The sequence below is a fragment of the Poecile atricapillus genome, chromosome W (genome assembly GCF_030490865.1).
Source record: "Poecile atricapillus isolate bPoeAtr1 chromosome W, bPoeAtr1.hap1, whole genome shotgun sequence".
Classification (NCBI taxonomy): domain Eukaryota; kingdom Metazoa; phylum Chordata; class Aves; order Passeriformes; family Paridae; genus Poecile; species Poecile atricapillus.
The window spans coordinates 102346695-102373674 of NC_081288.1; the positions used below are offsets into that span (position 1 = coordinate 102346695).

General features: G+C 45.1%; 1 protein-coding gene across 1 annotated transcript in view; it reads left to right on the forward strand.

Annotated features, from left to right (window-relative positions):
• LOC131591977 (tyrosine-protein kinase STYK1-like) overlaps positions 1–26980 on the forward strand; it is a 133674-nt gene that overhangs the window by 41231 nt on the left and 65463 nt on the right. The window lies entirely within an intron of this gene.

The window sequence follows — 26980 nt, forward strand, 5'->3', positions numbered from 1 at the left end:
TGTAGTGATTGTTGGAGTCTGAAATACAGACTGTGTGCCCTTGCTTTTAATGTTTAGTTCTGGGATCCAAGAAAACACTGAATTTCATATAACATGAAATTCATGATCATGTTTTCATGGTGATACATGAAAACAAATGCTAAAGTTAGATAAGAAAGGTAGGTGTGTAGATTATAAAGTTTCTTAAATCACTGGGTGAAAAAGTAGTTTAGAGAATAAGAGACAAGATGGAGGATTTAGGGTGTTGTCTCTTGTCCTTCTTCTTTCTTCTTCATGTTCTTTTCCTAGAGGCTTTTGGGTAGTAGTTGGTAATTGGATAAAAAATGCCGCAGTGCATCACAGAGGTGATGGGTCATTGGGTCATTAAGAAAAATAATACACGTGTCTATTGTTAATTGGATAAAAATAAGTATAAAGATAAAAGAACTGCGTAGTTCAGGGCCATTTTGTGTATCAGACATGAAGTGTGCCACAAGGCCTTGTTTGTACCATCAGAAGAAAGAAATGTACCAAATTGCAAAGATTAATCTTTTAACCAACCTGAAGAAACCTGTTAAGTTTTGTAAGGATCCTACAATAAACACGAGAAACAAGATTCTAACGAGCTCGAGAGTTTACTTCAAATAATGAGAACTGAGATAAGTGGAACTCCCCACGAGGGAGGATCCCGGGAGAATTCAGCCCAGAGGAGGCTGGGGAATTAGAGAAGAACTGTATTCACAGAGAATTCAGCCCAGAGAAGGCTGGGGAACTATAGAAAGCTGTATTCACAGAAAATTCAGCCCAGAGGAGGCTGGGAGACTATAGAAAGCTGTATCTACAGCGAATTCAGCCCAGAGAAGGCTGGGAGACTAAAGAAAAGATATATCCACAGAGAATTGAGCCCAAAGGAGGCAAAGAAAAGAGAGACAGAGGTAACAGTGATTTACTAACCAATAAGAGTTTCCTTTCTGTACTTTCCACGAACCAGTCTATAAAACAAGGCTGAAGCAATAAACTAAGGAATTCTCCTGTTCTGACTCCATGAGAGCCTGTGTCGTCTCTTTCCGGCCGTTCCTTAATAGAGCGACACATGGTGGTTAAAGCAGTCCCAACTATATAGTAGCTTTTTCATCAGTCTTTGTAGAGAAAAAGAAGTTCTCTTTTGTCATTCTATGGTGAGTTCTTCACAAGAAAACCGTTTTCTCATGGCTTTCTATTCCTCTGATGCCAGCCGTCTGGAAAACTCTGCCATCAGTCCTCTCCTCCCATTTTCACAGCCCTCCTAGAGGTGTGTTCATGGGCCATGAACTCAAGGGGTGTCATTTTAAGGATGAGTTATTCAAAGATAAAAGTTCTCTTCATCTGTCTCTGTGATCATCTCTAGGAACAGAAGTTTTTTCCTTTTCTCTTGGGGGCCACGAGTCTTCCTCAACTCTCACTTTTCTTTTTCTCTTCCAGCATCTCATAGGATCACAACTACTTCACTATCTGCTCAGCTTCATCAATGAATTACCTTTGATCAGATCTACACTTTTAAATACTTCATTCCTCCCTGTGATGGATTGGCATTTAAGAAACAAAGGGAAACACCTAAGGAAGTTAAGGCTGCTGGAAGCTGATGGGAGTTTTTCTCCTGGCCAATAACTAGCCATTTCTGAGAACTGACAATAGTTTTGACCATTGAAAAGTGAGATCAACCTGCGAACATCACCTTAAGACCTAAGCCCGAGAATTTCTTTTTCTCTTCAGTTTCCGGCTTTGAAGAGGTAACAGGGCTCTGGTTCAGCCTCCTCCCCCCAAGCCGGACAAGACCGTGGGGGGAGCGGGGCTGGCCGGAGTTCTGCGGTTCCCGGGGAGGATGGAGACTGTGAAGTGACAGAAGCCCCTTCTCGGAGGGCTCGCTGGGCCTTGTACAGAGGGCCTGCTGGACCAGACTGGTCCCTGGCTCGGCTGCAGTTTCTGCCGCTGCTGAATTTTACCAGAGACTGCCGAGTAAAGAGAAGAAAAGCTATTGGCCTGCGGCGTGCTGAGATAGTGGCCACACTCCGCCAGAGCAGGCATAGAAAAAAAATCTTCCATCGCAGACAGCTCCAGCCGCTGCCCCAGCAGAGATCATGGAACTATCTACAAGACCTAAACAAGATTTTAACCCTTTCGCTACCCAGATGAGACTTGCAGATTAATCCTTTGTCATGGTTTTAAAGCAGTAACTAAAAAATTGCTAGAAAACTTACTTATTTCTTGCTGTGAGATATGGATTAGAACAAAAGCAAAACAGGCTTAAAACTTAAAAGGAATAAAGAAAGTTTATTAACAAAACTACAAGAATAAGAACACAAGAATAAAACTTCCAGAAAACCCCTTTTTCTCCCACTACCCAACCATTCCCTTGTTCACATGACAACATAGAGACAAAAAACTTTGGAACTTTGGTGTTTAAAACAGTCCCAATTTCTGCTAGAGTCTTTCCATCAGTCTTCATAGAGAAATAGAAGTCTTCTTCTGCTAATCTATGGAGTTTCTTACAAGAAAACTATTTCTGTTATAGCTTTCTATTTCTCCGATGCCAGCTGCCCGGAAATCTGCCATCAGATTTTCTCCTCCCATTTCACATCACTCTGAGGTGTGTTATGTGTCAAATGAGTCTAGGGATGTCATTTTTAAGGATGAGTTATTCAAAGGCAAAAGTCCTCTTCATCTGTCTCTGTGAGCCTCCCTGGAAACAGAAGTTTTCTCTTTGCCTCAAAAGGCCACAAATCTTGAACTATTACTTCTCCCCTTCTGTTCCAGCACCTCACTGTATCACAACTACTCCACTGTTTGCTCAAAATCTACACTTTGAACACTCCATTCCTCCCAATATACTCTGTCATGAATGAAAGGAGTTTTTTCAGGACACTATTGTCCATCTCCATAGCTTTAACAGAAAAATATTTCAGCTTATAAAGCATCTCCTTATTCTCTCTTCCCATCTAAAACTTAACTCTTTTCTTCATTGTCTTTGATGGTTTTATGATGTCTCCATCATGTTTATTGTCTCTCTCTCTCTGGGAAAAAGGAGTAATTTGTAAGTCTTGTGATAAACAGAGACCCTTTTGTTCGACTAAACATGTAGATAGGATGCTCTGTAATGCTATGTTCTGTAAAATCAGGATTATATTGAAGGTTGCTACTGACACTTGCATAATTATTATGGTCTTGCCGAGATTCCTTGAATTCCAGAAAGTTACTGAGCTAAGCCTCTAAAGAGAACAGTGAAGAAAGTCAAGAAGATAAGACTGAGGAAGACTTCCGATCTTCCTCTTGCGACCACCAGAAGGCAGAAAAAGACCCCCTAACAACTGGAGACGCATGCGCAGAGACACCCGAGAAAGGACACGTCGTCGGAGAGCCGGACCGATTAAAAGGAGACGCACGGAAAACGGAAGTACGGCAGCGGCGAAGCGGGACCGCTTCCCTGCCGTCCAGCGCTGTCCTTTTGCTTATTGCTTGCTTGATACAATTAATAAAATCCTCTTTAATTAAGTCATATCACTCTCTTTGAGTGAATTTATTACAATTTGGTGCCGTGACTCGGATGCAATCTGTAAGACGGATTCTCGGCACTTCCGGGAGGCACCCCGCTAAGATTTAGCGGCCCGGGGGGGGGGGGGGGGGGCCGGTTCCTGCCTCGATTGCACCGACGAACCTAAAATTAAGGCAATAAGCAAAAGGGAGACCGGTCGACCCCTTAAATTCTGTGCACAGAGTCCGGACGAAGACGCGGGACGCGTGAGTATAACGGGGAGCCGTTCGGTCGGGGGTCGGGATCCCGGAGTGGGGCGAAGTGTGTGTGTGTCTGAGAGGGGGACTGGTAGCCGGATTCCCCGAGCGAGAGCGGACCCTCTATCAGTGCGGTTCCCATCAGCCCGCGAGGGCCTGGGCCACGAACGAGGGGAAGCGAAAGGAATTGTGTGATTTGAAGGCACTCCGGAGGAATGGGACAGGGGAAGAGCAAGCCTCCCGTACCTGTTAAACTACCACCGGTACCTAAAGATAGTCCGTTGGGTTTTATACTAGATAATTGGAAGTATTTCCCGGGGACAGAAAATAAAGATAGGGCAAAAATGATTCACTATTGTGTAGAAGTATGGGGAGGAAAGGAAATTTCAAAGAATGTATTTTGGCCAATATTTGGATCAACCGAAGATTGGGTTAAACAAAAGTTAAATTCCTGGGTAAACACAAAGATCCCCTTTAGTTCAGAAGAAAGTGCTTATGCAGAGATCTGGGTAGAAAATCCCGAGGTTTTTATATTTAAATTGACAGAGAATTCGGGGGAGGGGAAGGGAAAGAAAAAGAAAGCCCGAAAAGAAGACACTTTGATAATACCCCCCCCTCCATTTGTACCACCACCACCACGAGCCCCTCCCCCTCCCCCTCCGAATCCCGAGGAGGAGGATTTAGACATGCCAGAGGTGGGGCCTGTTACCAGGAATAGATCCAGAAGGAAACAGGAGAACCTATTCCAATTAAGAGAGATGCCAATGGGTGGCCCCCAAGCTGGAATAGGGTTTATATCTGTCCCTCTTAGTTCAGGGGATGTCAGAGACTTCAAAAAGGAGATGGGGCATTTGCTGGAAGATCCATTGGGAGTTGCAGAAAGAGTTGATCAGTTCTTAGGACCCAATATTTATACATGGGAGGAACTACAATCTATCCTGAATATTTTATTCACGGCAGAAGAGAAAAACACGATTAGAAGGGAAGGCATGCGTATCTGGGATGCTCAGCATGCTCAGGGACCACTGGCAGATGTAAAATGGCCCCTCCAAAATCCCCATTGGGATCATCAAAATACAGCGCACAGAGTACATGTGCAGGATTTAAGGACTATTATAATTCAAGGAATTAGGGAGGCAGTCCCAAGAGGTCATAATATCAATAAAGCATTTAATGAGAGGCAAAAGAAAGATGAAACTCCTACGGAATGGTTGGAAAGGCTAAGAAAGAATTTTCAACTATATTCCGGAATGGATCCAGATACCCAACTAGGGCAAGCACTGCTTAAAGCACAATTTGTAGCAAAATCCTGGGAGAATATTCGGAGAAAGATAGAAAAATTGGATGGGTGGCAAGACAGGGGTTTGGATGAGCTTTGAGGGAGGCCCAAAAAGTGTATGTTAGGAGAGAAGAGGAGGCTCAGAAGCGGCAAATTAAGATGATGGTGGCTGCTGTGAGAGAAAGTAGAGATCAAACCTGGAAAGGGAAACAACAGAGACCGATCAGAGATTCAAAGGAAAGACAGAACACTAAAGCTTGTTTTTACTGCGGAAAGAAAGGACACTTTAAGAGAGAATGTAGGGTGAGGATCCAGGATGAAAAGATGTTCAAAGAAGACTAGGGGTGTCAGGGGCTCTTTACTCTAGGGACCAAAAAACACCAGAAAGAGCCCTTGATAAAGTTAAAAGTGGGTCCCCAGCACCAAGAAATAACATTCTTGGTAGATACTGGAGCTGAGAGATCAACCATTCAGTTTTTACCTAAAGGATGTAGTATATCCAAAGAAACTGCCACGGTAGTGGGGGCAAAGGGGGAACCCTTTGAAGTGGGGGTTATTAAAATGTGATGATAGAATCAGAATCAAAAATCGGGTTGGGAAATTTTTTGTTAGTACCAGAAGCAGATTATAATTTGTTGGGACGGGATTTAATTATTGAATTGGGAATACATTTAGATATAGTTGATAAGGAGTGAAGGATAAGACTATGCCCTTTAAGAGTAGAAGATGAAGACAAAATAAACCCAGAAGTGTGGTATACACCTGAGAGTGTGGGACAGTTGAAGATAACCCCATTCTCGGTCACTATTAAAAACCCAGAAATCCCAGTCAGAATAAAACAATATCCCTTGTCACTTGAGGGACGAAGAGGGTTGAAACCAGAAATTGACAGATTGTTAAGTAAGGGACTATTAGAATCATGTATGTCACCTTTTAACACACCCATACTGCCAGTAAAGAAGCCAAATGGGACTTATTGTTTGGTACAAGATTTAAGAGAAATTAACAAACGCACAGTGGCACGGTTCCCCGTAGTTGCAAACCCATATACGTTACTAAGCAAGCTGGGACCTGACAGTTTGTGGTACAGTGTTATAGATTTAAAAGATGCATTCTGGGCCTGTCCTCTTGATGAGACTAGTCGAGATTATTTCGCATTTGAATGGGAAGATCCAGATATGGGGAGGAGACAACAACTGAGATGGACAGTATTGCCCCAGGGGTTCACAGAATCTCCCAATTTGTTTGGGCAAGCATTAGAGCAGATTTTACAGGATTATCAGACAGACCCAGGAGTGACCCTGATACAATATGTGGATGACTTGCTTTTAGCTGGGAAAGAGGAAGAAGACGTAAGGAGAGAGAGTATTAAGCTGTTAAATTTCCTGGGTTTAAAGGGATTGAAAGTATCCAAGGCAAAGCTCCAATTTGTGGAAGAAGAAGTAAAATATTTAGGCCATTACCTTAGAAAAGGGGAGAAAAAGATAGACCCTGAAAGAGTACAAGGAATTTTGTCACTACCGATTCCTAAAAATAAAAGACAGATACGTCAAATCTTGGGATTAACAGGGTATTGTAGACAGTGGATTGAAAATTATAGCAGTAAAGTTAAATTTTTATATCATAAATTGACACAGGAGGGATTAATAAAATGGAGTTCAGAAGATACAGAAAAACTCCGGGAGCTACAAGAAAGTTTAATTCATGCTCCTGTCCTGAGTGTCCCGGATTTGAGAAGACCTTTTATTTGTTTGTAAATGTGGAAAATGGAATTGCCTTCGGAGTCCTGACTCAGGAGTGGGCAGGGAGAAAGAAGCCGATAGGGTATCTATCAAAGATCTTGGACCCCGTAAGTAAGGGCTGGCCAGCCTGTCTACAAGTAGTAGCAGGATGTGCCTTACTGGTGGAGGAAGCTAGGAAAATCACCTTTAATAGCAATTTGAAGGTAATGTCCCCCCATAACATTCGGGGTGTGTTACAACAAAAGGCGGAAAAATGGATTTCAGATGCTAGACTTTTAAAACATGAAGGAATTTTAGTTGAGGCCCCAAACTTAATATTAGAAACCACTATACAAAACCCAGCTGCATTTTTGTATGGAGAACCCGAAGGTGAACATTTGACACACGACTGTATAACTACAATTGAGGAACAATCCAAAATTAAACCTGATCTGGAAGAAGAGGAATTAGAAAGCGGAGAAAAGCTGTTTGTGGATGGGTCCTCCAGAGTAATAGAAGGAAGGAGGAAAACAGGCTATGCCATCGTACGAGGACCTGATTTGCAAGTTCTAGAATCAGGTCCATTAGACAAATCTTGGTCAGCCCAAGCCTGTGAATTGTATGCAGTATTAAGGGCATTGAAACTACTAGAAGGAAAGGAGGGGACAATATATACAGATTCCAGATATAGTTATGGGGTGGTGCATACGTTTGGTAAACTGTGGGAAGAAAGGGGTTTAATAAACTCTCAAGGGAAAGATTTAGTTCATCAAAAACTCATAATTGCAGTATTAAAGGCCCTGAGAAGGCCCAAGAGGTTGGCAGTGGTTTATTTGAAAGGACACCAGAAGGGAATGGACTTAAGGAGTAGAGGAAATAATGCTGCTGATCAGGAGGCAAAACGGGTGGCGTTACGAACAATGGTCCTAAAAGAAAAAGGGGGGCATGAAGAAATTCTGGAACATAAGGATAGTGACTTAAGAAGTAGATTTACTGAGGAAGAGAGGTTAAAACTCCCAGAGACAGGAGCAATAGAAAACCCAGAGGGGAGATGGTTTCTCCCAGATGGCCGGGAAGTACTACCAAAAGCCATAGCTCAAAGAATATTAGAAAAAATACATCAAAGAACACATTGGGGAGCACAGGGGTTAATAGACTATTTTGCTGTGAGGTATATGAGCACAGGTATCCGAGATTTAGCTAAGCAAATCACTAGAAGCTGCCTCCCATGTTTAAAAACGAATAGGAGAAATCTCAGAAAATTACCTTATGGAGGGAGACCCCTGGCAAAAAGACCCTTTGCAAATATTCAGATTGACTTCACAGAACTACCGAAGGTAGGGAGACTTAAATACCTCCTGGTCCTAGTAGACCATCTCACACATTTCGTAGAAGCTTTCCCAACATCTAGGGAAACTTCACGAACAGTTGTAAAGGTGCTATTGGAAGAAATAATTCCAAGATATGGGGTACCAGAGACAATAGACTCTGACAAAGGTCCCCATTTTACATCAAAAATAACTCAAGAGGTGTCAGAAGCATTAGGAATTAAGTGGGAACAACACACCCCTTGGCACCCTCAAAGTTCTGGGAGAGTAGAAAGGATGAATGGAGAAATAAAGAAGCAACTTACCAAACTAGTGATGGAAACAAAATTATCATGGGTTGTGTTCCACTAGCCCTTCTGAATATTTGAACCCAGCCAAGGGCAGATTTGGGAATTTCCCCTTTTGAGATGTTATATGGTATGCCCTATAATATAGAGGAAGTTCAAACACATCCAAATGTGAGTGATCAATACATCAATAAGTACTTAATAAAATTAATGAAATTCAAGAAGGCATTGTGGGAAAAAGGAATGCTAGCTCAAAGACCACCATTGGATTTTATATTACACCAGGTACAACCCGGAGAGTGGGTGCTGATAAGAAGTTGGAAAGAGAATCCCCTAACACCGAAGTGGGAGGGACCGTATCAAGTCCTACTAACAACTGACTCTGCGGTTCGAACAGCGGAGAAGGGGTGGACACATGCCAGTCGAATTAAAGGGACCTGTGGAGCCACCAAAAACTAATAACTGGGAAGTGGTCAGCCCGGCTGGGGACTTGAGACTTAAGATAACCCGAACAAAATAACATCCAAGAACTATTAACTTGCTTAGAAACTTATGAATAGTAAACTCCATAAAGGCTTTTATATACAATATAAGATACATCCATCTAGTGGTGAGGAAATATATAATAGAAGTGTTAAAATAGGGCTGTGCTTTATGCCAGAATTGTTATCCTTTTGTTTGTTTTAAATGTATAATATGTGAAGAGCACTGGTGGACCCACTGTCATAGAGGCTACCCACCAAGAGGGGTGTGTAGATTTTGCTACACTGCCCAGAGGAGACTCACTGATTGGGCCCTAGTTACCAGAATACGAGCAGGAGAGTTTGAAACGGGATCAGATAAGTGGTGGGCTATATATTCAAAAGGAGTAAACCCCTTGTATTATTGTTACCATCCAAATGAACCTGCGCCTTTTGTAGCAAATATAGTAGCTGGGTTGTGCAGACGGTGGCTCCAAGAATTGAGATGCAATACCCCTTTAGTAAAGCATAAAAATTGGGAAAAATACATACAAAGAATCAATAAAAGAAGGAGTAATTTCCCTCCTGAAGAGTACTCTTGCTGCCGAGAAGATGGTGCACCCCATGTCCCGCGGCAACCGGGTCGACGACGGGAGAGGCAGAGGAGTAATAAACTGTGGAGGGAAACACTCCAATATACATGGGACCAAAAGGTCATGGTCCTGGAAATGCCACAAGAGTGGGAATAAGACAACCCAGCAAAATAATTTCTGGGGAATCCAAATTGACACTTCACAAAGGAAAAGCCTCTATTATAGCAGGGGAAGCCAATGCTCATTAAAGAAGTCAGTAACATTTATAATCTTAATCAGCACATTTAACATTTGTATAAGTAAGACTCACGAACCCTTCAATTGGTCTTTAATCCGATGGGAAGACCAGGTTATTATCCAATCACAGATCACCTCTGGAGCCCCTAGCTTTCAAGTTACACTAGATTCTCTCATTAAGTGGAAGGGTACTAGTCGTATCCCGCCCGGGCATAAGGTACTATATATGTGCCCAGCTTCTAATCCAGGCAGAGGATATTGTAATTACCCTGGGGAATTTTACTGTAGATATTGGGGCTGTGAGACAATTTCCATGTGGTGGAAAGTACAGAACCCAGATAAGTATCTAAAGGTTGAACGGGGTCCACACGGATGTATAAAGCCCTGGATAGGCCCCTCAGGGGAAGTAACATATGTTGGAACTTGCAAATTTCACTACATCAATATCACACAATCCCAAGACCCTGGGTGGTTATTGGGATGAACCTGGGGTCTCAGGGTATGGGAATCCAGAAAGGATCGGGGAGTGCACATTCTTATAAAGAAAGAGGTGGTTCCCCATGATTCGGGATCTGTTGGACCAAATCCAGTGGTGTGGGGAGCAGTAGACCCCAAAGTAAGAGATCAGAATAACCATTCAGAAAAACTAGAAAATAGCACCCAAGTAACAACCACGGTAGAGACACCCCAAGAATATGGAAATGAAGCTCTTTGGAAAATTTTGCAAGCTACCTTTAAAGTATTAAATGATACCCAAATTTAACTAGAGAATGTTGGTTATGCTATAACATTAACCCACCCTTTTATGAGGCCATAGGCTCCATAGCAGAACCAAAAAGAGTAAACGGCACCAATCCTGCTGCCTGCTTATGGAAATCGGGAAGGGAACACACCCCAGGAATAACATTATCTCGAGTCACTGGAAAAGGGAAATGTGTGGGAAATGCGCCCCCAGATAAGAATCATTTATGTCAGACAAAAATACAGATTAATGACCCTCGCAAGCCAGCTCAGTGGCTGATTCCAGCACCTAATACTAAATGGGTTTGTAACACTTTAGGAGTAACCCCATGTGTTTCTATAACAGCCTTTAATGAAACCTATGAATTTTGCATACAGGTTATAATAGTTCCCCGGATTATTTATCATTCTGAAGAATATATATATACACAATACCAAAACCCGGAACACCATTTAGTGAGGCGAGAACCCTTCACGGCACTAACAGTAGCCGTATTACTAGGCATAGGAGGGGCTGGATTAGGAACAGGTGTAGCATCCTTAGTTAATCAACACCAGGGGCTTAGAGAGCTTAGAATTTCAGTAGATGAGGATTTAAGGAGAATTGATGAATCTATAAAAGACCTCACAGACTCCCTAGACTCACTGGCTGAAGTGGCCTTGCAAAATAGAAGGGGATTAAACCTATTATTTTTACAACAAGGAGGCCTTTGTACTGCACTTAAGGAAGAATGTTGTGTATATGTAAATAAAAGCAGGATAGTAAGAGAAACCATGGCCAAATTACAAGAAGGCCTGGAAAAGAGAAAGAGAGAACAAGAAATGCAACAGAGTTGGTACGACTCCTGGTTTAATTATTCTCCCTGGCAAACTACTATCTACCATAGCAGGGCTACTAATTTTACTAATCCTAGGACTTACTTTTGGCCCTTGCATTCTTAATAAAATTATTAACATCGTAAAAAGCAGGTTAGAAGCAGCTCACCTTATGTTAATACAAACCAAATATGAAGCCTTAAATGGGGAAGAAACAGAAGATTATTTAGAACTAAGTAAAAGGGAATTACAAAGATTTAGCGAACAAAAGTAGGGAATAGAAAAAGGGGGGGGTTGTGATAAACAGAGACCCTTTTGTTTGACTAAACATGCAGATAGGATGCTCTGTAATGCTATGTTCTGTAAAATCAGGATTATATTGAAGGTTGCTACTGACGCTTGCATAATTATTATGGCCTTGCCAAGATTCCTTGAATTCCAGAAAGTTACTGAGCTAAGCCTCTAAAGAGAACAGTGAAGAAAGGTCAAGAAGACTGAGGAAGACTTCCGATCTTCCTCTTGCGACCACCAGAAGGCAGAAAAAGACCCCCTAACAACTGGAGACGCATGCGCAGAGACACCCGAGAAAGGACACGTCGTCGGAGAGCCGGACCGATTAAAAGGGGACGCACGGAAAACAGAAGTACGGCAGCGGCGAAGCGGGACTGCTTCCCTGCCGTCCAGCGCTGTCCTTTTGCTTATTGCTTGCTTGCTACAATTAATAAAATCCTCTTTAATTAAGTCATATCACTCTCTTTGAGTGAATTTATTACAAGTCTCATCCAGGTAGTAAAAGAGTTAAAGTCTTGGAAAGCTGCAGGTGTTCATGGTGTCAGGTTTCACTTCAGCGGCAGAAACTGCAAGCCAAGCCAGGCCGGCTGGCTCCGTTTCTTCCCCCCCTGCCCTCTGCGGCCTTGATTGGCCTGGAGCGGGGGGGGGAGGCCGAGACAGAGCCTGTTACCTTGTCAGAAGCCGGAAACCAGAAAGAACAAGAGAGCTCTGGCTTTACATCTTAAGGTGGTGTTCACAAGTTGATCTCACTTCTCAATGGTCAAAACTGCTGTCAATTCTTATAAATGACCACTAATTGGTCACTAGAAAAGACTCCCATCAGCCTCTCGCAGCTTCAACTTCCTCCCAGCTCCCGAAGCTATCTTAAAGGTAAAGTTACCCCACGACATCCTTTTTTCCAGAGAGAGAGAAAGTGATAACCATGTAAAGAGACAACATAAACTATCAAAGACAGTGAAGAAAAGAATTAAGATTCAGATGGAGAGAGAAATAAGGAGATGCCTTAATAAGCTGAAATATTCTTTTGTCAAAGCAATAGAGATAGAAAATAATATTCTGAAAAAAAACTCCCTTAATTCATGAAAGAGTATTTTGGGAGGAATAGAGTATTTCAAAGTGTGGATCTGAACAAAAGTAATTCATTGATAAGCTGAGTAGATGGTGAAGTAGTTGTGATCGTATGAGATGCTGGAACAGAAAAAGAGAAGTGATAGTTGTTGAAGATTTGTGACCCTTAAGAGACAAAGAGAAAACTTCTGTTTCCAGAGATGATCATAGAGACAAATGAAGAGAACTTTTGCCTTTGAATAACTCATCCTTAAATGACACCCCTTGACCTATGGCCCATGAACACACCTCAGAGTGGTGTGAAATAAGAAGAAAAGACTGATCGCAGAGTTTTCCGGGTGGCTGGCATCAAAGAAATAGAAAACCATGAGAAAATTGTTTTCTTATGAAAAACTCCATAAATTAACAGAAGAGAACTTCTTTTTCTCTACAAAAACTGATGAAAATACTATAGCAAAGTTGGGGCTGTTTTAACCACCAGGGTTTTTTTTGTTTCTATGTTGTCATGTAAACAAGAGAATAAGGTGGTGAAGAAAAAGAGTTTATGGAAGTTTTATTCTGTTTTCTTATTCTTATAGTTTTGTTAATAAACTTTCTTTATTCCTTTTAAGCCTGTTTTTCCCTTCTCCTAATCCATATCTCACAACAAGAAATGAGTAAGTTTTCTAGTGTATTGGTGTTCATAACACTCACTCGCGGTGAGAGACTTCTCCAGGGTCATGCTGTTCAGGTATAAGCAATTTATTATAAGAGTTAAGAGAGGGAGAGGCCCATGACCGCCGCCAGCCTCGGCGTCCACGTGGTCCCGGGGGGAGGGGAGAGAGAGAGAGAGAGAGAGACGGGGAGAAAAGAGGTTATAGATGGGGAGGGAGGAAACAGGAGCAACAGAGGGAGAGCGGGGAAAAACAAGGAGGCTTAGGAGAGAGGGGGAGGACAAGAGAGGGGTAAGAGGGTAAAAGAGGGAAAAACAAGAAAGACAGAGTGGGGAAAACTAAGAGGGTAAGGGAGGGAGAAACTAGGAGCAGGGTAGGAGCAGGGAGAGGGGTAAGAAGTAAGAGCTGAGAGAGGGGTAAGAAGTAAGAGGAACTAAGAGATGAGAGAGGGGTAAGAGCAGGGAAGGGCTAAGAGAGGGAAAGGCTAAGAGGTAAGAGCGGGGTAAGAAGTAAGAGAGGGGGGAAAGGCTAAGAGGTAAGAGTGGGGTAAGAAGTAAGAGGGGGGGAAAGGCTAAGAGAGGGAGAGGAGCAGGGGAGTACTAAGAACTGAGAGTAGGGGAAGGCTAAGAGAGCGAAGTTCTTGTTACAATACATTATATCTTTTTCTATAGTGAATATTCTAATTCCCAGTAACCAACCACTACGAGATACACCCACTAAAGAATTTACATACAGCCTATGAGAATTCCCATATTAACATACAGTGTTGCATTTTAAACTCTAAAAGCTTTATAAATTCTTTCCTTGCTTCTTGACCTTTGGACTTTCTGTCAGCAGAAGGACATTGTTTTATCAACCAGGGATTCTCCTTTAGCTGGCTAGGCTATTGTTCTTTGGTCATTGTCCTGGGTTGATTATGATGTTAAATTGTATCCCCATTCGTCCACCTAACCCAGACACAGGTTTTATATTCTTAAAATTCCATCTAAGACTAAAAGTGAGTGGAAAAGAAGCACCGAGTCTGTTATCAGAGACTGTACTTGCTCCCCCCCCACATCGGGAGTTTTGACTACAGCACAGACAGACAACAAGACACAGATCGCCTTGGCTTTCCAACTAGCCGGAGCAGAGAGGTCTTCCTGGACTGTTCTCTTTCCCTTTTCTGAAACAAATCGAACCTGCTCTGGACTGGGGACTCGGGGGAGCACCGGGAGCTTGCACCCGTGGACTACCGGGAGCCCAGCCTGGGCAGCGGCATTTTCCAGCGACGAAGGGACTGATAACAGAGCAAACACCCACAGGAAAGAGACCCTCTGAAGTTTTGTCATCTCTTCTGAACGGCGAGAGGTTTTGTAATTTGATATCATTCATTTTTGTGCTGGGTGGTGCTGTGCCTGTGAAATAAACAGGTTTTTTCCACTTCTCTCAGAGAAATCTCTTCCCGAACCGGTTGGGGGGTGGGGGAAAAGAGCCACGTGAGTTTCCTTCCCGGGGAGGGGTGGAAGCCCCACTGGAGGTTTTCTCCCAAATTTGCCCTAAACCAGGACAAATACATTCATATAGTAACTAGTACTCAGCATCTTATGACTCAAAGCAGGTTTTCATTTCTACTTCGTTTCTAGGTTTCATATTTTCAGAATCTTTTGCCGAACAATCACATTCATAAGGTTTCCCTGTTCCATTCTCCCCAACATTAGTGATTTTTAGCTAATGCTTTAAAATCATGTCATGTTGAAAGACCACCAGCTCTTCACCAGTCTTCACAGAAGTAATCATGAAAGCCGTTTATTTCTATTATTAACACACCTTTTATAGGGTTTTACAGGGTCCGCGGGCAGAGCAAGCTACTATTGGCTAGTACACACAAGTTTACATTCTTATCCTTGTACACAAGAATATTGTTTTGCTTTACTCTCTCTTCTACAGGCAAGTTTCAAGGATTTTAGCCCTTAATATTACGACTTATTCCAGAGGCTGGTTTGTGCAGACAGGCCTTTACTAATATATCGTGCCCCCCATCTGCTAAAAAGCTCTCTATAATTCCCCCCTTCTCTTTTTGCACAAACCAGGCTTTGGATGCGGCTCATTCTACACTTTTATGAGCACAAGATAACATACAACTTACAAGCATTATCACCATTAACCCTATAAATAGCATCCGTCCCTCCTCCAGCACGAAAGACTTCAACCACCCAGTGATGCCCCAGCTGGCGAACCAACTCTCAATGGGGTCACTATTTCACCCCCAAAAACTCTTTCATGAAATAAAGGAGTTTTTTTCAAAACATTATTGTCCATCTCCATACCTTTAACAAAAGAATATTTCAGCTTATTTAAGTAATTTCCTTTTTCTCTTCCCATCTGAAGCTGAATTCTTTCTTTTCCTAACTCTGATAGTTCATGTTGTCTCTCTACATGTTGATCACTTTCGCTTTCTTCTCTCTAGAAAAAAAGATTAAATCTGCAGGTCTCATCTGGGTAGTGAAAGGGTTAAAATCTGGCTCCACCTGGGGCTAGGTATTTATGAGATCAGATTTCAGTTCGGCAGTGCTGGAAAAGTGGCAGACGCATTTTTTCAGCCTGTGGCCTTCTGTGAGAGCCGTAGAGGTGAGCAGCTGTGGCCTGCTCCAGCCCAGGGCCGGGGTCCATGGCAGAGCCTGGCCCTGGCCAGGGAGGAGAGAAAACCCTGCAGGCTCCATTCCCGGCCCAGGAACCGGGGCAGGCTGAGCCCAGCCCCTGACAGGACGCATGGCCTGAGGGGGAGGTTGGGGAAACAGGAGCTAGCTAAATTTCTGTTACCTTTCAAAGGCGGAAACTAAGAGAAACAGAAATTCCCGAGCTTAGGTTTTAAAGGGTGGTGTTCACAGGTTGATCTCACTTTTCAATGGTCAAAACTACTGTCAGTTCTCAGAAATGTCCAGTTATTGGCCAGGAGAAAAAACTCCCATCGGCCTCCAGCAGCCTTAACTTCTGTAGGTGTTTCCTCCTTTTTTTCTTAAATGCCAAATCTATGACACCAGCACTTGGTTATTATGGTATGAATCTTGTTTAATGGAACAGGTCGATGTAGAATTCAAAAGTGGGGAAGGGTTTAACCCAGCCTCCTGTTTGAATGGTCCTGAAGAGGGGGGCCAGGAAGAAACCCATGACTGCATTCAGATGATAGATCTCCAGACCCGGGTTAGGGAAGATTTACAAGATACGCCCTGGCCTGAGGGAGTAAAGGTGTTTATTGATGAGTCTTCAAGGGTGATAGAAGGGAAGCAATTTACAGGACAGCTATTGCTAATCGTTAATGGAAGGGAGTTAAAGGAAGAGGTTACTGCCCACATGGTCAGCTCAAATGGCAGAGCTGTATGTGCTTGTGAGGGCCTGTGAATTATACTGGGAAAAAATAGTGAATGTTTTTACTGTTCTAAATATGCATATAGGGTGATACATGCATTTGGAACACTATGGCAAGAAATAGGTTTATTAACCTTCAGGGGAAAAATGTTAGCTCATCAGAGCTTAATTTCTCACATATTGGAGGTGGTGAATTTACCAAAAGGGGTGGCAATTATACACATCAGGGGACACCAGGCAGGGGGGCTCAGAGGAGGCAATAGGTAACTGTCTGGCTGATGAAGAACCTCGGAAAGCTGCATTGTTGCCAGAAATCTCTGTGAAAAACGACGTTCACTTTTCCTGGTAAATTTTAAAAGGTTTAATAAAAAAGACAATAGGAGAGAAAGACAATAAAGAAAGCAAAGGGTTAAAACGACCAGGTGCCTGGCATTCTGCCAAGAGCACATCTGTTTTGGAAACACCCTTATATACAATTGCAATTGCATCAGCCTGTTGAATATTCATAAACAATTATACATATTTAAATTTTCCAAGAACTGTTTTGCATGGCCTCTCCTTGGGTCCACCTTTTCAGAGCATGTGTCTATCTTCATTATCATCTTCAGTTTGGGCCTTGGTCCATTCTCTCCACAGATGGTAGGTGTTTGATAATTGGCATGTCATCAATAAGATCCCCATCGTATGTTCACTGGATGTTCTCTGAGCCAAGCAGACAGTTCAAACATACCATATCAGCTATTACCACTATGTCTAATTTTCGCTAATAGTAGAAATAAAAACTATATCTATACAGCAAAGCCATTTTAACATTATACATATTATGGATGCTGAATGCGAGAAAGCAGGCAAAGAGCATAGTGTCTGTGAAACCAAGTCACATAACTTTCTCAGACTGGCCTGAGAAAGTGTGGCCTGAGAAATCGTAAGAAGGAATCAAAAAAGTTGTTAGAAAAGGAAAACAACCTTTGCAGGTGTTGTTTGGATCCTTGTTGTTCACTTGCAAGAAACAGTCAAGGGATGTAGTTCCTAATTGTCCAATAATGGTGATGTGTTGGTTTAACGACCAATGAGTTTTACCTCTCAGACCTTGTTGGACCTGTCTATAAAAGAAGATCTGGGGTAATAAACCTTGCTCTCTTGGGCAACCCAGCTAAGAGAGTCTGTGTCGTACTTTCACCATTGCTAATATAGTGCGACATATAACATTCATCTTAATATTTGCAAAAAGCCAATATTATACTATGTATCTGTTGAGGGTTAGGTGGGAATTTTTACCCATTATGTGCTGGGAAACCTAACTACCGGTACTTAAGGGTGCTCACGAAGGACAAAGAGTAGCCGGGCCCAGGGTGGCGGGGAAGGGGGCAGAAAAAGGAGGGTGGGGACAGTTTTTGGCTGGCTTTTTTCCTCGGCTTCGGGGAAGAAGGACGTTCGTGCGCTGGGTTGCGGAGCTGCTTCTTCTCCTTCTCCCCTCTTGGTTGGTGGCCTCGCACCCGCTGTCCTGCCAGGCATCGCCGTGGAGCTGCTGATACACCTCATCCACCAGCCCAGGATCGCAGCTCGTCCCTGCTGTCCCAGCTGACTGTTTCCTCGGAGCCCTGCAGGAGCACCGGGACTGACTGCCCGAGGGGTTTGTGAAAACAAAGCCTCTCCTCCATCCCGTCTCAGCCGAGAAAGCTGTCCCGGGGTCCCTGGTTCTGTTTTCTTGTTATTGCTGTAGTTATTGTTTGTTTGTTTACCTGGTTATACTAGTAAAGAACTGTTATTCCTATCCCCAGATCTCTGCCTGAAAGCCCCTGATTTCAAAATTATAATAATTCGGAGGGAGGGGGTCTACATTCTTTCATCCCAAGGGAGGCTCCTGCTCTCCCTAGCAGACACCTGTCTTCTAGAACCAAGACAGATTTTGGCGCCCAACGTGGGGCACTGAGAGAAAAAGGGCAAAAAAGGAATAACAGTTCTTAAATAACCTAACTTTTGTGTGCTGGATTTAGAAACCTTGTTAGGTAGAACCATGCTGTTTAACTTACCCAGGTTCGTGGGCCATGTGGTCACAGCTATATTTCTCCCATTTGCTGCACCTTACCTAAATATGGGTCCTATAACTAAGGCTACTGTGGCTATTATCCAGCTTGTTTTGTGGGTTGATAAGGTGAGGAATTCATGGATGTTTAACGTCCTCTGGACGGCAGGCTCATGGATTCAGAGCTGTCACACACTAACTGGATGGTTTTCAGGTTACTTTAATAATGGTACCTACTGGGAGAAAAAGACAGCTGGGGAAATTTTCTCCCAACCTTTCACCCAGTTCCTTGGGCCTACCCCGCCAGTTTTCAAAGGGCTAAAATCTTCTCTGGATGCTAATGACATCATACAGTGGCTGGTGTTGCTGATAGGCCTGTTCTACCTAGCCTTCAGAGACAAAGGGAAAGAGACCGGAGGTGCTGCTCCAGAGCCTGGCACAGCCCCAGAGACAGGGAGTGCTGCTCCAGAGCCTGGCACAGCCCCAGAGACAGGGAGTGCTGCTCCAGAGCCTGCCCCTGCCCCAGAGACAGGGAGTGCTGCCCCAGAGCCTGCCCCTGCCCCAGAGACAGGGAGTGCTGCTCCAGAGCCTGCCCCTGCCCCACAGCCCACCTCAGAAATGAACCACCCAGGGTGGGTGGGGGTGCTGGTGAAGGAGATGCATGAGATGGGCCAGATGCTAAAGGAGTGCATTTACTCAGCTGCTGGGAAACCCTTCCCCTGCCCCGAAGAGGGAGAGTCTGATGGTGCAGCAGTGGAACCCACAGATGTTACAACCGTCCAGGTTCCAGCTGAACCACAAGGGCAGTCACAGCCAGCAGCTGTTGCCCCTGTGGAAACGAGGAAGTCTAAGATGAAATCACAGCACCCTGCTGATAAGGATAAGAAAGGAGGGTCCTCACAACCCACAGGGGAGCCAGAAGTTGAAATCATTACTGAGTCTCTGACATATGACAGTCTCCGTAAGTTACAAAAAGACATTGTGAGGCGGGGGCGTGAGCCTTATACCACCTGGTTACTTCGGGTCTGGGACCTTATGGGTACAGGCGTGCAGCTGGATGGTGGTGAGGCAAGGAATGTGGGACCCTTGACGCAGGACTCAGGTGTGAATCAGATATTCGTCAGGGAGCAAGGGCCCCTTTCCCTCTGGGAGCGGCTTTTGATGAGTGTAAGAGAAAGGTTTGTCCATAGAGAGAGAATGGAGGAGCACTATCATAGAAGGGAATGGAAAACCATTGAGGAAGGGATCCAACAGCTGAGAGAAGTGGCGATATTAGAGGTCCTTTTTGGAAGGGGTGGACAGCATGATAATGACCCCGACAAAGTCAGGTGCACTGGGCAGATGTTGTGGAGTCTGGCAAATCTAGGGCCACGTGACTACACCACCTATATTGCAACGATTAATGCCGATAACGGCCGAGAGACGGTGGGTTCTGTTGCCACCAGGCTTAGAAATTATGACAGTATGGTCCATGGCCCACATCAGGCTAAGATTTCTGCTGTGATTAAGGAACTCAAAGAGGAGATGAGGGAAATGAGGGAAGAGATGAGGAAGAGCAGTTCCCATATGGCACCAGTGCGGGTCACAAGCCCAAAACTCCAAGCCCCACGTCCCCCAGCTAGAGAGAGAGGGTACACCTCACGAACTGAGCTGTGGTTCTTTCTACGTGACCATGGGGAAGACATGGGAAAGTGGGATGGGAAACCCACTTCTGCCCTGGCAGCACGAGTGCGTCAACTCAGGCAGGGAACCAGTAACCAGAAAGGTTCCACTAAAGTGAAGGTAGCCTCAGCCTCCCGTGACGAAACTGCCAGATATTACAGAAAAGAGGATGATCCCCTTGAAGGAACCTCTAGCATGTATGCCCAGGGAGGAGAGGATGACCAGTGCTAGAGGGGCCCTGCCTCTAGCCAGGAAGAGGCACGGGAAAACCGGGTCTTTTGGACGGTGTGGATCCGATGGCCTGGCACATCAGAGCCACAAAAATACGAAGCTTTAGTTGATACTGGTGCACAGTGTACCCTAATGCCGTCAGGACATGTGGGGGCAGAACCTGTTTCCATTGCTGGGGTGACGGGGGGATCGCAGCAATTGACTCTGTTGGAAGCTGAGGTGAGCCTGACTGGGAAAGAGTGGCAGAAACATCCCATTGTGACTGGCCCAGAGGCCCCGTGTATTCTGGGCATGGACTTCCTTCGAAATGGCTATTACAAAGACCCAAAGGGACTCAGGTGGGCTTTTGGAATAGCTGCTGTGGAGGCAGAGGACATTAAGCAATTGAACACCTTGCCCGGACTATCAGAGAACCCATCTGCAGTAGGACTCCTGAAGGTGGAAGAACAGCGAGTGCCAATTGCCACCTCGACGGTGCACCGCCGACAGTATAGGACAAATCGAGATGCTGTGATCCCCATCCACAAGATGATTCGAGAACTGGAGAGCCAAGGGGTGGTCAGCAAAACCCACTCACCCTTCAACAGCCCCATCTGGCCTGTGCGCAAGTCTGACAGAGAATGGAGATTGACTGTGGACTATCGTGCATTGAATGAAGTGACTCCACCGCTGAGCGCTGCCGTGCCGGACATGCTGGAGCTCCAGTATGAGCTGGAGTCCAAAGCAGCGAAGTGGTACGCCACTATTGACATTGCCAATGCATTTTTCTCCATTCCCTTGGCAGCAGAATGCAGGCCTCAGTTTGCCTTCACGTGGAGGGGAGTGCAGTACACCTGGAACCGACTGCCCCAGGGGTGGAAGCACAGCCCCACCATCTGCCATGGACTGATCCAGGCTGCCCTGGAAAAGGGTGAGGCTCCAGAACATCTGCAGTACATTGATGACATCATTGTGTGGGGGAACACAGCAGTGGAAGTATTTGAGAAAGGAGAAAAGATCATCCAGATTCTGCTAGAAGCCGGCTTTGCCATCAAGAAGAACAAAGTCAAAGGACCTGCTCGAGAGATCCAGTTCCTGGGAGTAAAGTGGCAAGATGGGCGGCGTCAGATTCCCACTGAGGTCGTCAATAAGATCACTGCAATGTCTCCACCAGCCAACAAGAAGGAAACACAAGCTTTCCTAGGTGCCATAGGTTTTTGGAGGATGCACATTCCTGAGTACAGCCAGATCGTGAGCCCTCTCTACCTGGTTACCCGAAAAAAGAATGATTTCCACTGGGGCCCTGAACAGCAGCAAGCCTTTGCTCAGATCAAACAGGAGATTGCTCATGCAGTAGCCCTTGGCCCAGTCAGGACAGGACCAGACGTGAAGAACGTGCTCTACTCTGCAGCTGGGAACAATGGTTTGTCCTGGAGCCTTTGGCAGAAAGTGCCTGGGGAGACTCGAGGCCGACCACTGGGATTCTGGAGCCGAAGCTACAGAGGGTCCGAAGCCAACTACACTCCTACAGAGAAGGAAATCTTAGCTGCCTATGAAGGAGTCCAAGCCGCCTCAGAAGTGATTGGCACAGAAGCACAACTCCTCCTGGCACCCCGACTGCCAGTGCTGGGGTGGATGTTTAAAGGAAAGGTTCCCTCTACCCACCACGCCACCGACGCTACATGGAGCAAGTGGATCGCCCTCATCACGCAGCGCGCCCGTATTGGAAACCCAAATCGCCCTGGGATTTTGGAGATAATTACAAACTGGCCTGAAGGTGAAAACTTTGGTCTCACTGATGAAGAGGAGCAGGAACAAGTGACACGGGCTGAAGAAGCTCCACCGTATAACCAACTGCCAGCAGAAGAAACACGCTACGCTCTGTTCACTGATGGTTCCTGTCGCATCGTAGGGATGAACCGGAAGTGGAAAGCAGCCGTATGGAGCCCCACACGACAGGTCGCAGAGGCCACTGAAGGAGAAGGTGGATCAAGCCAACTTGCTGAACTCAAAGCTGTTCAACTGGCCCTGGACATTGCTGAAAGAGAGAGGTGGCCAAAGCTCTACCTCTACACAGATTCATGGATGGTAGCCAACGCTCTGTGGGGATGGTTGGAAAGGTGGAAAAAGGCCAACTGGCAACGCAGAGGAAAGCCAATCTGGGCTGCTGATGAGTGGAAAGACATCGCCACCAGGGTAGAGAAACTGTCTGTGAGGGTCCGTCATGTAGATGCCCATGTCCCCAAGAGTAGGGCTAATGAAGAGCACCGAAACAATGAGCAGGTGGATCAGGCTGCAAAGATAGAGGTGTCAAAGACAGACTTAGATTGGCAACACAAGGGAGAGTTGTTCCTAGCTCGATGGGCCCATGACGCCTCAGGTCATCAGGGTAGAGATGCCACCTATAAGTGGGCACGAGACCGAGGGGTGGATCTAACCATGGACAGTATTTCTCAGGTTATCCATGACTGCGAGACGTGTGCCACGATCAAGCAGGCCAAGCGGTTGAAGCCCCTCTGGTACGGTGGGCGGTGGTCCAGATACAAGTATGGGGAGGCCTGGCAGATTGACTACATCACACTGCCCCAAACCCGCCAAGGCAAGCGCTATGTGCTCACCATGGTAGAAGCCACCACTGGATGGTTGGAAACCTACCCTGTGCCTCATGCCACTGCCCGGAACACCATCCTGGGACTTGAAAAGCAGGTCCTTTGGAGGCATGGCACCCCTGAGAGGATTGAGTCAGACAATGGGACTCATTTCAAGAACAGCCTTATAAACAGCTGGGCTAGGGAACATGGCATTGAGTGGGTGTACCATATCCCCTACCATGCACCTGCTGCTGGAAAAGTTGAACGGTGCAATGGCCTGCTTAAAACCAGCTTGAAGGCGCTGGGTGGGGGAACTTTCAAGAACTGGGAGATTAATTTAGCAAAAGCCACATGGTTAGTGAACACCCGAGGTTCCACTAACTGAGCAGGCCCTGCCCAATCTGAGCCCTTTAGAACGACAGATGGAGATAAGGTTCCAGTGGTACATATGAGAGGTATGCTGGGAAAAACTGTTTGGGTTAATTCTGCCTCCAGCAAAGACAATCCAATCCGTGGGGTTGTCTTTGCTCAAGGACCGGGTTGCACTTGGTGGGTGATGCAAAAAGATGGAGAGACCCGGTGCATACCTCAAGGGGACCTGGTTTTAGGGTGAACTACCCATGACACTGTGCTTGTATCTGTATCTGCATGTACATATGTATATAGTTAAAGTAGTATGTGTTAGTGTATAATTTAAAGGTTTAATATTTGATGTAACATTTTGGTATGGGAAAAAATTCGGGGTGGATAGTGTTGAGGGTTAGGTGGGAATTTTTACCCATTATGTGCTGGGAAACCTAACTACCGGTACTTAAGGGTGCTCACGAAGGACAAAGAGTAGCCGGGCCCAGGGTGGCGGGGAAGGGGGCAGAAAAAGGAGGGTGGGGACAGTTTTTGGCTGGCTTTTTTCCTCGGCTTCGGGGAAGAAGGACGTTCGTGCGCTGGGTTGCGGAGCTGCTTCTTCTCCTTCTCCCCTCTTGGTTGGTGGCCTCGCACCCGCTGTCCTGCCAGGCATCGCCGTGGAGCTGCTGATACACCTCATCCACCAGCCCAGGATCGCAGCTCGTCCCTGCTGTCCCAGCTGACTGTTTCCTCGGAGCCCTGCAGGAGCACCGGGACTGACTGCCCGAGGGGTTTGTGAAAACAAAGCCTCTCCTCCATCCCGTCTCAGCCGAGAAAGCTGTCCCGGGGTCCCTGGTTCTGTTTTCTTGTTATTGCTGTAGTTATTGTTTGTTTGTTTACCTGGTTATACTAGTAAAGAACTGTTATTCCTATCCCCAGATCTCTGCCTGAAAGCCCCTGATTTCAAAATTATAATAATTCGGAGGGAGGGGGTCTACATTCTTTCATCCCAAGGGAGGCTCCTGCTCTCCCTAGCAGACACCTGTCTTCTAGAACCAAGACAGTATCTATAACATCTCTAAAATCCTCCCCTTACTCCCAGTAACCACACCTCTGCCAGAGAAACTGTCTTTTCTACCATAAGAGCTTGAGATAATTAAAAAGAGTAGGGCAGAGGAAAGGGGATAATTGGTTTAGAAGAAAGAGTAAACAGCGGACAGCAAAAGCTCTGGCCTTACAGTTAATAAAACAATTTCATGAAGGAAGTCATTTGGGCTCCAGAGGACTGACAGAAGCCTTCCTCAAGATGTATGTTGCTGTGGGTCTTTTTACTTTGCCAAAACAAGCTATTGAGGGTTGTTTTATTTATGCTAAAACAACAGGGTTATAAAGAAAATTTTCAGGGGAGGGAGGCCTTGGGTTGTACGTCCCTTCCAGAGATGCCAGGTAGATTTTACTGAAATGCTCTGAGTAGCAAGGTTTAAATATCTTCTGGGAACAGTATGTCAGCTAACAAGGTGGCCAGAAGCATTTCCAACATTTTCAGCAACTACAGGGTCAGTTTTGAAAGTATTTTTGGAACAAATAATTCCAAGATATGGGATTGTGGAAGCAATAGACTCAGATAGGAGAACTCATTTTACATGAAGAATCCTTCAAAGGGTTATGACAGCTTTAGGAATACAATGGAACCTCCATACCCCGTAACACCCACAGAGCTTGGGTTGGGTTGAAAGAATGAATGGAGAAATAAAGAAACACCTTCTGAAGCTGGTGATAGAAACTAAGACGCTGTGGGTACAGCTTTTTGTCACTGATTATAAGTGCCCCCTGTGGGGAAGAGACACCATGTCCCAGTGGGGAGTGAAATTAACAATTCCTGAGACACCTCAGGATTTTTGATGGAGGCCACTGTAGAGCATCCGGTCCAAAAGCTATCTTGGGTAGATAATAATCCAATTTGGGTGAACCAGTGGCCTCTCAGCAAACAGAAACTCGAGGAGCTAGAAAAACTGGTAGAAGAAGAATTGGCCAAAGGGGCACATAATAGAAACAACCAGCCCTTGGAATTCCCCAGTGTTTGTGATAAAAAAGCCAGGAAAGATAAATGGCACCTACTTCAGGATTTGAGAGAAATAAACAAAAAAATAGAAGACATGGGGTCTCTTCAACCAAGTATGCCATCCCCGACTATGTTACCACAAAATTGGCTACTAGCAGTACTAGATATTAGACTGTTTTTTCCAAACTCACCTGCACCCAGAGGATGGACCATGGTTTGCCTTTTCCATTCCCACAATTAACCGAGAAGCCCCAATGAAACGGTACCACTGGACAGTACTACCTCAGGGGATGAAAGCAAGCCCCTTCATCTGCCAGTGGTATGTGGGGTCATTGCTGTCCCCAGTGCGTGCTGAAAAAAGAGATGCCATCATTTTGCACTACATGGATGATGTGTTAGTATGCTGTCCCAATAACAACATGCTGCAAAGACACCCTTGACCTAGTGGTTAAAGTTTTAACCTCTGCTGGATTCCAATTGCAGGAAGACAAGGTTCAAATGATGCCACTTTGGAAATACTTGGGCTTAGAGATAAGTAAACGGACTGTTGTTCCACAGAAATTAGAAATTATTGGCAATCCTAAAACTCTAGCAGATCTCCATTCCCTATGCGGGTCACTAAACTGGGTCTGACCCTGGCTAGGTCTCACTAATGAAGACCTGAGTCCCCTGCTCAATTTATTGAAAGGGGAGAGAGAGTTGTTGTCTCCCAGGAAGCTGACTCCAGAAGCAAAAACTGCAATTGAAAAAGCACAAAGGGCCTTGAGAGAAAGACAGGCACATCGCTTCAAACACGAGCTGCCTTTGAAATTTATTGTCCTGGGGAAATTACCACACTTACATGGGTTAATATTCCAGTGGGCCGAGGGGCAGAGAGATCCACTCTTAATAATAGAATGGGTCTTCCTCTCCCATCAACCACTCAAAACTATCACCAAGCCACAAGAGCTCATGGCTCAGCTGATCCAAAAAGCCAGGGTAAGGCTGCGGGAACTGGCAGGGTGTGACCTTATGTATATTCACATTCCGGTCAGACTCTCTGGAGAAGGCAAACACTCCCCTGAGAAACTGACCAAAGAGATGTTTGAGCACCTGCTGCAGAGCAGTGCTAATCTTCAGTTTTCTCTGGATAGCTATAGTGGGCAAATTTCGGTCCATGCACCATCACACAAATTGTTTCATGAGGAATTCCACCTCATTCCTTGTGAGAAAAGGAGCCGAAGGCCACTCAAAGCTCTCACACTGTTCACTGATGCATCTGGGACATCCCACAAGTTGGTGATGACTTGGAGAAATCCACAGACTCAGCTTTGGGAAGCTGATGTTGAGTTTGTAGAAGGATCACCCCAGATAGCTGAACTGGCTGCGGCCGTAAGAGCCTTTGAGAAGTTTTCAGAGACGATTAATTTGGTTACTGACTCAGCCTATGTAGCAGGAGTGGTGTCCAGAGCAGAGCAGGCAGTTCTCAAGGACATTGAGAATGAACATCTCTTTAGAGTGCTCTCAAAACTTATTTGATTTCA